The sequence below is a fragment of the Peromyscus leucopus genome, chromosome 8a (genome assembly GCF_004664715.2).
Source record: "Peromyscus leucopus breed LL Stock chromosome 8a, UCI_PerLeu_2.1, whole genome shotgun sequence".
Lineage (NCBI taxonomy): Eukaryota > Metazoa > Chordata > Mammalia > Rodentia > Cricetidae > Peromyscus > Peromyscus leucopus.
In genome coordinates this window covers 12,651,260-12,662,499 of record NC_051085.1, presented here as the reverse complement: position 1 = coordinate 12,662,499, position 11,240 = coordinate 12,651,260, and positions in this window count along the sequence as shown.

The following is an 11,240-nucleotide window of genomic DNA, read 5'->3' as shown; positions in this document are numbered from 1 at the left end:
GGGAGCCTCATGAGAGGTTCTTAGCAGTCTTAGGCAGTTCCTCATAGTCCTGTTCTACTCACAGGGGCTCCAGTACACAGCCTCACAGAGATTGTCAGAGGTTTCCCTTTGCTACAAACTCCTCTGCATATTTCTCAAATTCCACCTCAACAATAAGCAACTGGACTTAGGTTGCTAGGCAAGAGCTATCTTTAATGAAAACATTTTTCCACCAGGACTAAAACGCAAAGAAGCAGGACATGCTTCTTTTGAATGTAACAGGAAAAACAAAGTCAAATGAGTCAAGAAAAAGGTTATTCAGTGCTCACCCAGGAAACTCCCAGTGAAGCACATGGGCTGCTGTGAGTAGCTTAATAAACCTGAAGTGTTTGGCTGATGGAAAGGAGACTGAAGTAATTTAAAGCTTGTATTCACACATCATTGAAAAGAGGAGACACTATTTAGAGCAAGGGAGCTTCCTATAATATTAGGAAGGTTGCCTTAGTCTCATTTCCACACTTGGACTTCCCATTCTTCATGAAAGTGTTAAAAATTGTCTTATAGTTTGGACAATATTTAAGGTCAAAATAATGTTGAGAATAATCTAATCCAGAAAAAAAATTCATTACGTTGTCACAAATCCCACAAATGAGCTCACTTGGACCATGAAGTTCAAAGCCAAGCTACAATTTTAAGGAATGAGTCTATTGACAAATGTCCGTCTTTGCCAAATATTTCAGTTGCAAGGGAATTTTTGCAAAGGAGAATGAAGGTCATTGTAGACACAATATAAGAATACTGCTATCTGTTTGTGTCTATCTATAAATGCCTCCTCAACATTTAATTAAATAGAAAATGTTTTTTTTTCCTGGTGTCAAATTCTGCAGATCACAAGAACATTTTTACAGCAATGCATTTTTCTAACATGAATATAAACAATTCAGCAGTTGATCTATTTGATGCCAAGAAACTTTGACCTTCACAATGCTGACATCTTGTTTTACTAAAGCACAGGCGCAGTTTATGCCACAGAAAGAGATTTAATTGCATATCTTATTAATTCACAATTTCTGCCATGTTTGAGGATTTTTACATTTTCCTCGAATTGGAATTTAAAAGGGAAACATGTGCCCATATATGTTGTTGACTGCATGGCACATGCCCACCTTTGAGCTATAATATATTTAAAGGTTTAAAAATGTCGATTATATCAAGATTGGCATTTCTAAGGTTGTACTATAGTGGGCCATGATGGAATATTTAAATAACAATAATATGATTTTATATATCACTTCATATTGTAAAAAGTTAATATAGTTTGGTTTTTCAAACAACAAAGATAAAACCTAAGGAAAAATAAATATTTATATCCAGAACTAGAAAAATATTTCCTGTGAATTATTCTTTTTAGATGGTTTCTAAATTAAGCACTATTAATAATATTGAGGGGATTTTACTTGATAGAAGGGTAATAAGATTTTGGGTTGTATAGAATAGCAAGATATAATTTGTTATTACGAAAGTCCACAATTAGCATTGTTGGGTAAGATTTGAGATTTCAAGCTTGTAACTCATTAGCCACTAATACCCCCATCTAGCAACAAACAATAATTTATTTTGAAGTAAAATAATAATTTACTACTGTGTATTAGTTTGAGGTAAGAAATAGTTTTAGAATTAGAAACAGTAAAAATAATAATTGTTTGCTATATCAAGAAAAGACTAATATAAAAATACTTACATTTTTCCTTTTATGTTATGAAATAAAAGACCATGAGGTCATTGCATACTTACCAATGAGTATGTGCATTAGTGAGGATGTTTGCTAATATGGTTATTGAATTATACAAAGCAAAATTTAAATGCATAAAGTAATTTGTCTTCTTATGTACATTTCTTAGCAGCATCCTAATGTAAGTTTAAATATATTTGTTTGTTTATAATATATTATCCTCTATATAATATCTATATATGTGTATTGGAGGATGTATATATACATATATATATATATGTATATGTACATCAGAAGTTAGGATGTATTTATCATTCAACTAGTTAGCTTGAGAAGATGATGTTAGAATTATTGAGTTGACTCTTCTGAAACAGAGCCATGGGAATTTGTTTGTGTGACTCGGTTTTTTTGTTTTGTTTTGTTTTGGTTTTTGGGTTTTTTGAGACAGGGCTTCTCCATGTAGTTTTGGTGCCTGTCCTGGATTTCGCTCTGTAGACCAGGCTGGCCTTGAACTCACAGAGATCCACCTGGCTCTGCCTCCTGAGTGCTGGGATTAAAGGCATGTGCCACCATTGCTCAGTGTGACTCATGTTTAAAACTGTCTAGTTATCACAATAGTTATCCTGATAAATTAGGATATATCCTAATGTGGTAGCACTTAGATGTCTGAAAATGGAGGGTATGGCAATATATAAGGAGAAAACTTTATGGGCAGCCAGCACATACCTGCAAGTCCACCATGACCAAGGAAACTTTTCCTCTCACAGAACCCATCTTCCCCACAAACTTTACAGTGGCCTTGCTAGTGATATATTAAACCCACTTACTAAACTAAAGGGATAGAAATCACTTTCCATTTTCCACTTTCCTCTTCTGCCTCACATCTCGTATATAAGTAACCAGAAAGTTGTGTCCATTTCACCACCTAATTATTTTCAAAATCTCCCCAATTCTTCTGAATGTAGGCCTATTATCTTGTCCAGCCAACAGAGTTTATAGTGCACCTGATACATTGCAAATCTTTTATTGCTCCTGTCTGTTCTTCTCAACTATCCTTCTGAAAAACCATGCTCTGGTCAAAGTATTCTAACACTTAAAACCATCCTCTTTCTTAGGGTCCTCTTTACTAGGTAGCTTCCCTGGAGTTGTGAGTTGCAGTCTGGTTATCCTTTGCTTTACACCTAGTATCCACTTATGAGTGAGTACATACCCTGTTTGTTTTTCTGAATCTGGGTTACCTCACTCAGGATAATATTTTCTAGTTCCATCCATTTGCCTGAGAACCTTACGATGTCATTGTTTTTCTCTGCTGAGTAGTACTCCATTGTGTATATGTACCACATTTTCTTTATCCATTCTTCAGTTGAAGGGCATTAGGTTGTTTTCAGGTTCTGGCTATTACAAATAATACTGATATGAACATAGTTGAGTATGTGTCCTTGTGGTAAGATTGAGCATTCCTTGGGTATATGCCCAAGAGTGGTATAGCTGGGTCTTGAGGAAGACTTATTCCCAATTTCCTGAGAAACTACCATACTGATTTCCAAAGTGGCTGTACAAGTTTGCATTCCCACCAACAGTGTAGGAGAGTTCCCCTAGCTCCACATCCTCTCCAACATAATCTGTCTTCAGTGTTTTTGATCTTAGCCATTCTGACAGGTGTAAGATGGTATCTCAGAGTTGTTTTGATTTGCATTTCCCTGATGACTAAGTATGTTGAGCAATTCCTTAAATGTCTTTCAGCCATTTGAGATTCTTCTGTTGAGAATTCTCTGTTTAGCTCTATAGCCCTTTTTTTTTTTTTTTAAATTGAACTGTTGGGTATTTTGATGTCTAATTTCTTGAGTTCTTTATATATTCTGGATATCAGCCCTCTGTCACCTGTGGGGTAGGTGAAGATCTTTTCCCATTCTGTAGACACAGGGATCGCCCAGTGACAGAGAAATGAATGAGATCTACATGAGCAAACTGGGGGTGAGGGGGGTAATGGAGGGCAAGGGTTGGGGCAAAGAGAACTTAGGGAAGCAGGAGGTCCCAGCTGGATCTAGAACATAGTGGGATAACAAGGAAAGAGACATCATGAAAAATAAAGACCCCATGGGAATAGGAAGAAGCAGTGTGCTAGAGAGGTCCTCAGAAATCCACAAAGATACCTCCACTATAGACTAGTGGCAATGGTTGAGAGAATGCCTGAGCTGACCTACTCTGGTGATCAGATGGCTGAACACCCTAATTGTCATGATAGAACTCCCACCCAGTGACTGATGGAAGCAGATGCAGACATCCACGGCCAAACACCAGGTGGAGCTCCAGGAGTCCAACCAGCAAGAGAGAGGAGGGATTATATGAGCAAGAGATATCAAGACCATGATAGAAAAAGCACAGAGACAAATAGTCAAACTAGCAGAAACACATGAACTGTGAACCAATAGCTGAGGAGCCCCCATAGAACTGGACCAGGCCCTCTGGTTAAGGGAGACAGTTGATGAGCTTGAACTGTTTAGGAGGCCCCCAGGCAGTGGGACCGGGACCTCTCCTTTGTGCATGAGCTGGCTTTTTGGAACCTAGGGCCTATGCTGAGACATTTGCTCAGCCTTGATGCAGGGAGGAGGGGACTGGACCTGCCTTGGCTGAGTCTACCAGGCTGGGCTGACTCCCCAGGGGAGACCTTGCCTTGGAGGAGGTGAGAATAGAGGGTGGATTTGGGGAGGAAACTGGGGGGTGGGGTGGGAGGAGGGAGGACAGGGAAATCCGTGGCTGATATGTAAAATTAAATTAACTATAAAATAAAAATATTTTTTAAAAAAGAATCATCCTCTTTGTGGTGATATTGTGCTCCCCCAAAATATTGTGTACCCTAATAAACTTATCTGGGGTCAGAGAACAGAACAGCCACTAGATATAGAGGCCAGAAAATGGTGGCACACATGCCTTTAATCTTATCAATTGGGAGGCAGAGATCCATGGGAATCTCTGTGAGTTTAAAGCCACACTGGAAACAACCAGGCATGGTGACTCATGCCTTTAATCCCAGGAAGTAATGGCAGGAGGCAGAAAGGTATTTAAGGTGTGAGGACAAGGAACTATAGCCTGGTTAAGCATTCAGGCTTTCGAGAAGCAGTTCATGTGAGATTCATTTGGATGAGGACTCAGAAGCTTACAGTCTGAGGAAACAGTATCAGCTGAGGAATTGGCAAGGTGAGGTGGCTGTGGCTTGTTCTGCTTCTCTGATCTTTCAGCATTCACCCCAATATCTGGCTCCAGGTTTGTTTCTACTAATAAGACTTTTTAAGAGTCCTGCTGCACTCTTGATCTCCCTATGTAATGGGAATTAAGTTGCATGTTGATATTATCCCTTGTTCTCTATCTTCCACACTCCTATTTGTCTTCTCTGTCTTCCTTAATCTTGCCATGTTGAAACAATTGCATTTTATTCTTCCCTCTGTCCAAAATGTCCTTCTCCTGTCTCCCACCCTGTTTGAAAGAAACTCTGAATTCTGTTACCTGGCCTTCTCAGAAACCTTTCAAGTGTTGGGTAAATACTTCTTTGCTTGGCTACAGTGGTTCTTCATGGTTATTTCTTCTCAGGAAGTGTCACACCACAGTGTTGCTACTGTTAATTTCTCTGTTCTGAGATACTGGGGACTTCCTCAATGCTTAGAGCAGAGTGCATTATTCCTGAATCTCTGGGACTAAAGCAGTGTTCTGTGCACAAGGGTAGGACAGAAAACACAATGAAGCTGCCCCGAGTGATATCATCAGCACTCTAAAGAAAATAATAATAATTTGGGAAAAAATTGACTAAGGAAAAACTCATTACTTAATATAATGAAAAAGTATTTAAATATTTCATTTTATTAACTCCCTAATATCTAAAACATTTAACACTAATTCACAATAAATACATATTTACAGGATTTACTTCAGATTAATTCTTTAATAGGCTGCTATTTTACTATTCATGATCAGGTCTATCAATCTGTTCCTTCTTGAAATGACTATAATCTACTGAACTGCAAAAGGAGCACAGAAACATGTAAATGTATCCTAAGAGTTTACTTTTAGTAGTGTCCCCATGACTATACTAAGGTGACATTTCATATCAGCCTTCAAGTCACTAAATATTAAAGCTTTCTCTCTTTCAAACCTTTCTGTTCTTTCTTCTTCAATCTATGTGTAGTTTAATAAAGAATCTACTTGAGATCACATTAAAACTTATATCAGATAAACTAATATGTGCATCAGAAATAAATATATCTTAAAATTTGGGGGCCTTATTTTAATTAGTCAGTAAGGATACTGTCAGTGTGACCATATATTTTTATAAGTGTATATGAGTGCATATTTTTATAAGTGTATATGAATGCACATATATTTTCTCCAGTAACTGATGACCAAGAGGACCTACTTTTACACTCATAGCTGACCCAGCACACTTGTAGAATTCTGCTGCTTTAAGAATTTGCTTCATTAGATTAACGAGACTACCTGGGATTCTGAGTGAGCCACTTCAACATAAATTGTACTTCAGGTGGTGAATGAGCCACGCAGTTAAGCTATAAAGATACTTTTACATGGAAGAATTCTCTGCAATTTATCACAGGGATGAAAGTTTTCTAAATGTAGATTTCAATTTTCTACCTTTTATGACAGGTCTGTCTTCTTCTTCTCTTTTGCTTAAAGGATAGAAAAATCAACTGTACCATTAAAAATTACAGCACATTTCAGTAGGTCAATTAAATGTCTCCTAACATGGTTTCTCAAACTTTGTGCCATACTTTATGCTGAGTATTTATGATGAAGGTCTATTCTAGGATTCCACACTTATATGTAGATATTAGCCATTAAATAAATGATAAGCAAGCTACAATCCACAGACCCAGAGGGGTTATGTATAGAGGAAGAGTCTAGGGGGAGACACATGGATCTTCCTGGGAGAAGGAAATAGAATTGATTTTATGAATGGACTAGGGATAGAGCAGACAGGAATGGAAGGATCTGGTGGGGAGGAGAGGTGACATTGAGAGAGGGAATTTACGGAGAGACAGCTAAAATAGAGGGGCATTTCATGGGTGATATAGAAATCTAGGGCAGAGGAAACTTACTAAAATATATGAAGGTGATCCTAATGAAGTCTCCAAACAATGAGGGAGACAGAGTCCCAATTGGCTTTCTCTTGTCGCCAAATGAACCTTCCAGTACTGAAACTGGGCTACATCCAATTGAGTTGTTGGCCAAAGGGGTCTCACAGAAAACAAACCCGGTTGTTGCCAAGACAATAGTTTGCTCTCCACAAACTAGCCACAAGGCCCTATTGTTAAAGACAGCATCTACACAACTCATTGAACATGGAGAAGTTGAATTGATGCCTGCATAGGACTTTCACCCCTACATTCTAGTGTCTTTGGTATGGGAAAGTATTCTGCAGGCTACCAAAAGAGAAACATTAACACCAACCCAGTCACGAAACTTTGATATGCAATGCTTTCCTGTCTATTTCATTTTCCAAGGAGGTTGTTCAAATTATTTGTGTCTTTTTTGTTTTTTCTTTTGTTTTCCCTCTTTTAGATTTTTAAGTATTTTTAATTTCTTTTTTGAGAGTTTTATAAATGATGCCTGGAGTTATATCTTTATTTCCTACACAGCCCATTTACTGTTGCTCTTATGTACATTATCTTAAGGCTGACGACTTGGGATTGAATAACATATCAGGGAGCTCCTTCCTCCTAGGAGAAGATTGATTCTCCTCTCAGCAGCCACTGATGGCCTGTAACTCTTCATTTAGATTGGGACTTTGTAAAATTTCTTAACCCAAGCTGACATTCAGGTCTTATTTAGGTAGCTACATTGTTGAGATTTTATGGGCATCAATTCCTGTCTTGTCTAAAAAGATGAGCTCTAGCAAACAAGTATCCCGACTCTCTGGTTTTCACAAGTTCTCTGCCCCATTTTCACAGTTTTCCGTGAGACTTGGGTGTGGGGATTGTGTTGTAGATGTATCAATTGGAGCTGAATACTCTGTGGTTAGTTATTCTGTGCATTTTGGCCAGCTGTGGATCTCTGCAAGAGTTCCTATCTTTTGCAAAAAGAAGCTTCTTTGATTAGGGTGAGAGATACACTTATCTATGGGTATAGAAAAAAGCACTTAGCATACAGTTAGGAATGATATTCTCCTCTGGGGTCTATGAATAGTTTTCTATGTTTACAGTACCAGCCATGGATACTCTCCTGTTAAGTGGGCTGTAATTTCAATAAACAGTTGTTGGTTATTCTGAAATAAAAGTATCACTGTTGAACTATTGGGGATATCTTGACAGTTATCATTGTTGCTTCTTCTTTCATTAACAATGTTTGGCTTTTTTTGAGACAAGATTGTGTAGGCTTGGGAACCCTCTCAATGTTGATTGAGCTGGCTTTGAATTCAAACTCTATGTGTCTTTGCTTCTCTAGTGCTGGGATTAAAGGAACATGCTATCATACCTGGCTAGATTATTTTTTTTTTTTTTTGAGACAGGATTTCTCTGTGTAGTTTTGGTGCCTGTCCCGAATCTCACTCTGTAGACCAGGCTGGCCTCAAACTCACAGAGATCTGCTTGGCTCTGCCTCCTGAGTGCTGGGATTAAAGGTGTGCACCACCACTGCCCAGCTTAGATCATTCTTATAAGACCATAACTCTGTCATTATATGCAGGATCTAAAAGTGTTAAACTCATAGAAATGAAGAAAAGAATGATGGTTTTCAGGACAAGGTATGTGGATTATGGATTTAGGGTGATATTTGTCAAGATTCAATTTTTCTTGTTAGACAGGAAGAATGCATTTCTCCCATTTTTTTTGTTTAATTAAGGAGCTACACTTAATAAAACTGTACTTCATTCTTCAGAACTATTTGATCAAGTGTATTTCTTTAAAGTGTTTCAATTCAAAAGTAAGACAACATACATATGTATGGCACTTAACTGAATTCATCCATTCAGCAAGACACAAATATTTCAAAACATGTTTTTCATAATATACATATTGTTGTGAATTTAAACAAATTACTTCTTAAAAGAACACATAAGACCAGTGTTCATTTGAGGTAAATGTTTTTAATGTTCTAAGAACTCTGCTGCTTCAGCCTGAATGGTAGAATTGAAATCCCAGCACTTGGAAAGTAGAAGGAAGATGACGAGTTCAAGGGCAGTTCCAGCTAGCCTGGAGTATGTGAGCCCCCATTTTCTGCTTCTCAATGCTGCTTTTCTTATATCAATTCATGTCTTCATCTTCTTTGAAGGAATCAAAAAGCCCTTTCACCTCCCCAAGCAATTCATTGATCTAACTTGCTTTCCAATATAATGCTCTAAAACATATAATAGATCAACACAAAGCATGGTGAGTGAATTAATGGACAAATTAAAGCCCTCTTTCACATTTCTCAAAATGCCTGGACCTCTACTTTTTTTCCCCTGTAAAGCAATTGCATAGTACATAGTCTATACAGTCTGCATTAGCTCTCAGTGTGATAATTTCCCTCCTCTGCTCTCTATATGTTCCTTGCTTCTGGATAGGGATTATTTTCATATCTTCATAAATGTGTGTGTGAGAGAAAGGTGGGGGAGAGACAGAGAGAGAGGAAGATAGAGCTCATGTGTCTTTTTTATGGCTTACTGTGATTTCTTCCACTGGGTGGTTCCAGATATTTCTACTAAAATCTGCGAAATAAAAATATATACATCATATTTTATGAAGGTCCAAGTTCTTGTAAATCAAATCCATCTTCCCTACAGGTCATCCTGTCTGCTGAAATTTAATCTGAATCGTTTTGCTGACTCAAAGTGCTTATTCTCCACTGTATGTGTGCCTTGTTTTTCAGGGTAGTAAGTCTTCCTTTCCTATAATTATGAGAGTGGCAGAAGGTTCCAAAGCAATGTGACCCTCCTGCGCATTGTCATGCTCCAATCCTATTTATTGATCTGCCTCTAAAGGGTAAAGAATGAGGCAAGACAGTAAGGAAGGTAGATGGCGAGGTTTGTGGACTCTCGGGTATCATGGGGAGGGAGCACACACCTTTTCAATGTTTCTATGAACGATCTTTGGCTGGAGTTTACCATTCTACCAAAGCCAGTTTCTAAACTGGCTTTCTCTACCAGGAGGTAAGTGAAGTCCAAGCCCTGGGCTGACAACTTGGCTGAGTCATGATACTTCATGTCGCTTAGTGGCATCCTCACCCACAGAGTGGGGAAAAGGAAAGGGAGTCGGGGAGGAACGCTTGATGATTCCCGCCACAAGCAGAAGTGTGCCGGGGGTTTTGTCGCTCTGACTAGTTACAAAATGCCCAACCCTAGCTATGGTAAAATTCAGTATGAAATGTGCTTGTCTTTCCTGCGGTTTCTGACAGACTTGGTGTGGTGTGGTTAGCACAGAGACAGCTGTGTGCCGAATGCCATGAGGTGTCCCCATGTGGTCTGGTTCCTGAGAAGCTACGCATCTGGAAATGGTACCTCAGTATGTGAGCAGGCAGGAAGTTCTCATCCCTAGAAACAGGTGTCCATTCCACCGAGAGACAGTGCCTGTCTGTGACAGCACATCAGCACGGCGGGAGACGAAGAGCAGCTAAATTTGATTTTGCTTCACTTTAGGTTCTCATCTGAAAGAGATCTGCCATTCCCACCCCATTCAAATAAATCACAGAGTCAGTATTTTGTTTGTTGCTGTGACTTGTTAATTAAATCGCAATGTGGTTATGTTTATTAATTTACAAATTATACCTTTTGGGGAAGAACAGTTCTGAAGTGCAACATGTTTACTGGATGTTTTCCCTTCCATCTGCCTTCAGGGGAGATATAATTAAATGTAACAAAGCACAGGCAAGTTAGTGTGAGGAGAAAACATGGTGAGGAAATTTCTTCTGGCTGAATGAAGCTGGAACATTCTATAGGCAGACAAGTTGTTTTGCTTGAGAAAGAGAGCTGTAATCTAAAACAAAATTTAAAACTCGGAAGCTTCATTTTCAAATCTTTCTTTTTAGACTTAAAATTGTCTTAAACACCATGGAAATTTAGGAGAATAACACTGTCTCCTCTCCCTGCCCCTTCTCTCTCTCTTTCTCTCTCTTTCTCTCTCTCTCTCTCTCTCTCTCTCTCTCTCTCTCTCTCTCTCTCTCTCTGTATGCACATCCAGGTGTAAAGATGTATGTGAGGGTCACATGACAGCCTTGGGTATAGTTCCTCAGGCACCATTTACCTTTTATCAAGACAGGATCCCTCTTGGTGCTAGAACGCATTGACTAGGCTAGGCAGGCTGACCATCACACCCTAGGAGGCAGCCTTTCATGATCTCCCAAGTATTTTCAATTTGGTTTCAGGGAATTGAACTCACGTCCTTCTCTTTGCTGGTAAGCACTTTGAAAACTGAGAAATCTCTCCACACATTTTCCTTTTGTAAACTATTCACCATTCTCATCAGCAACCTAAAAAAGTCCCAGATTTTTATTTATAAACCGATAATGTAGTAGTAATTGATTTCCTTTAGAACACAACAATTAAAAA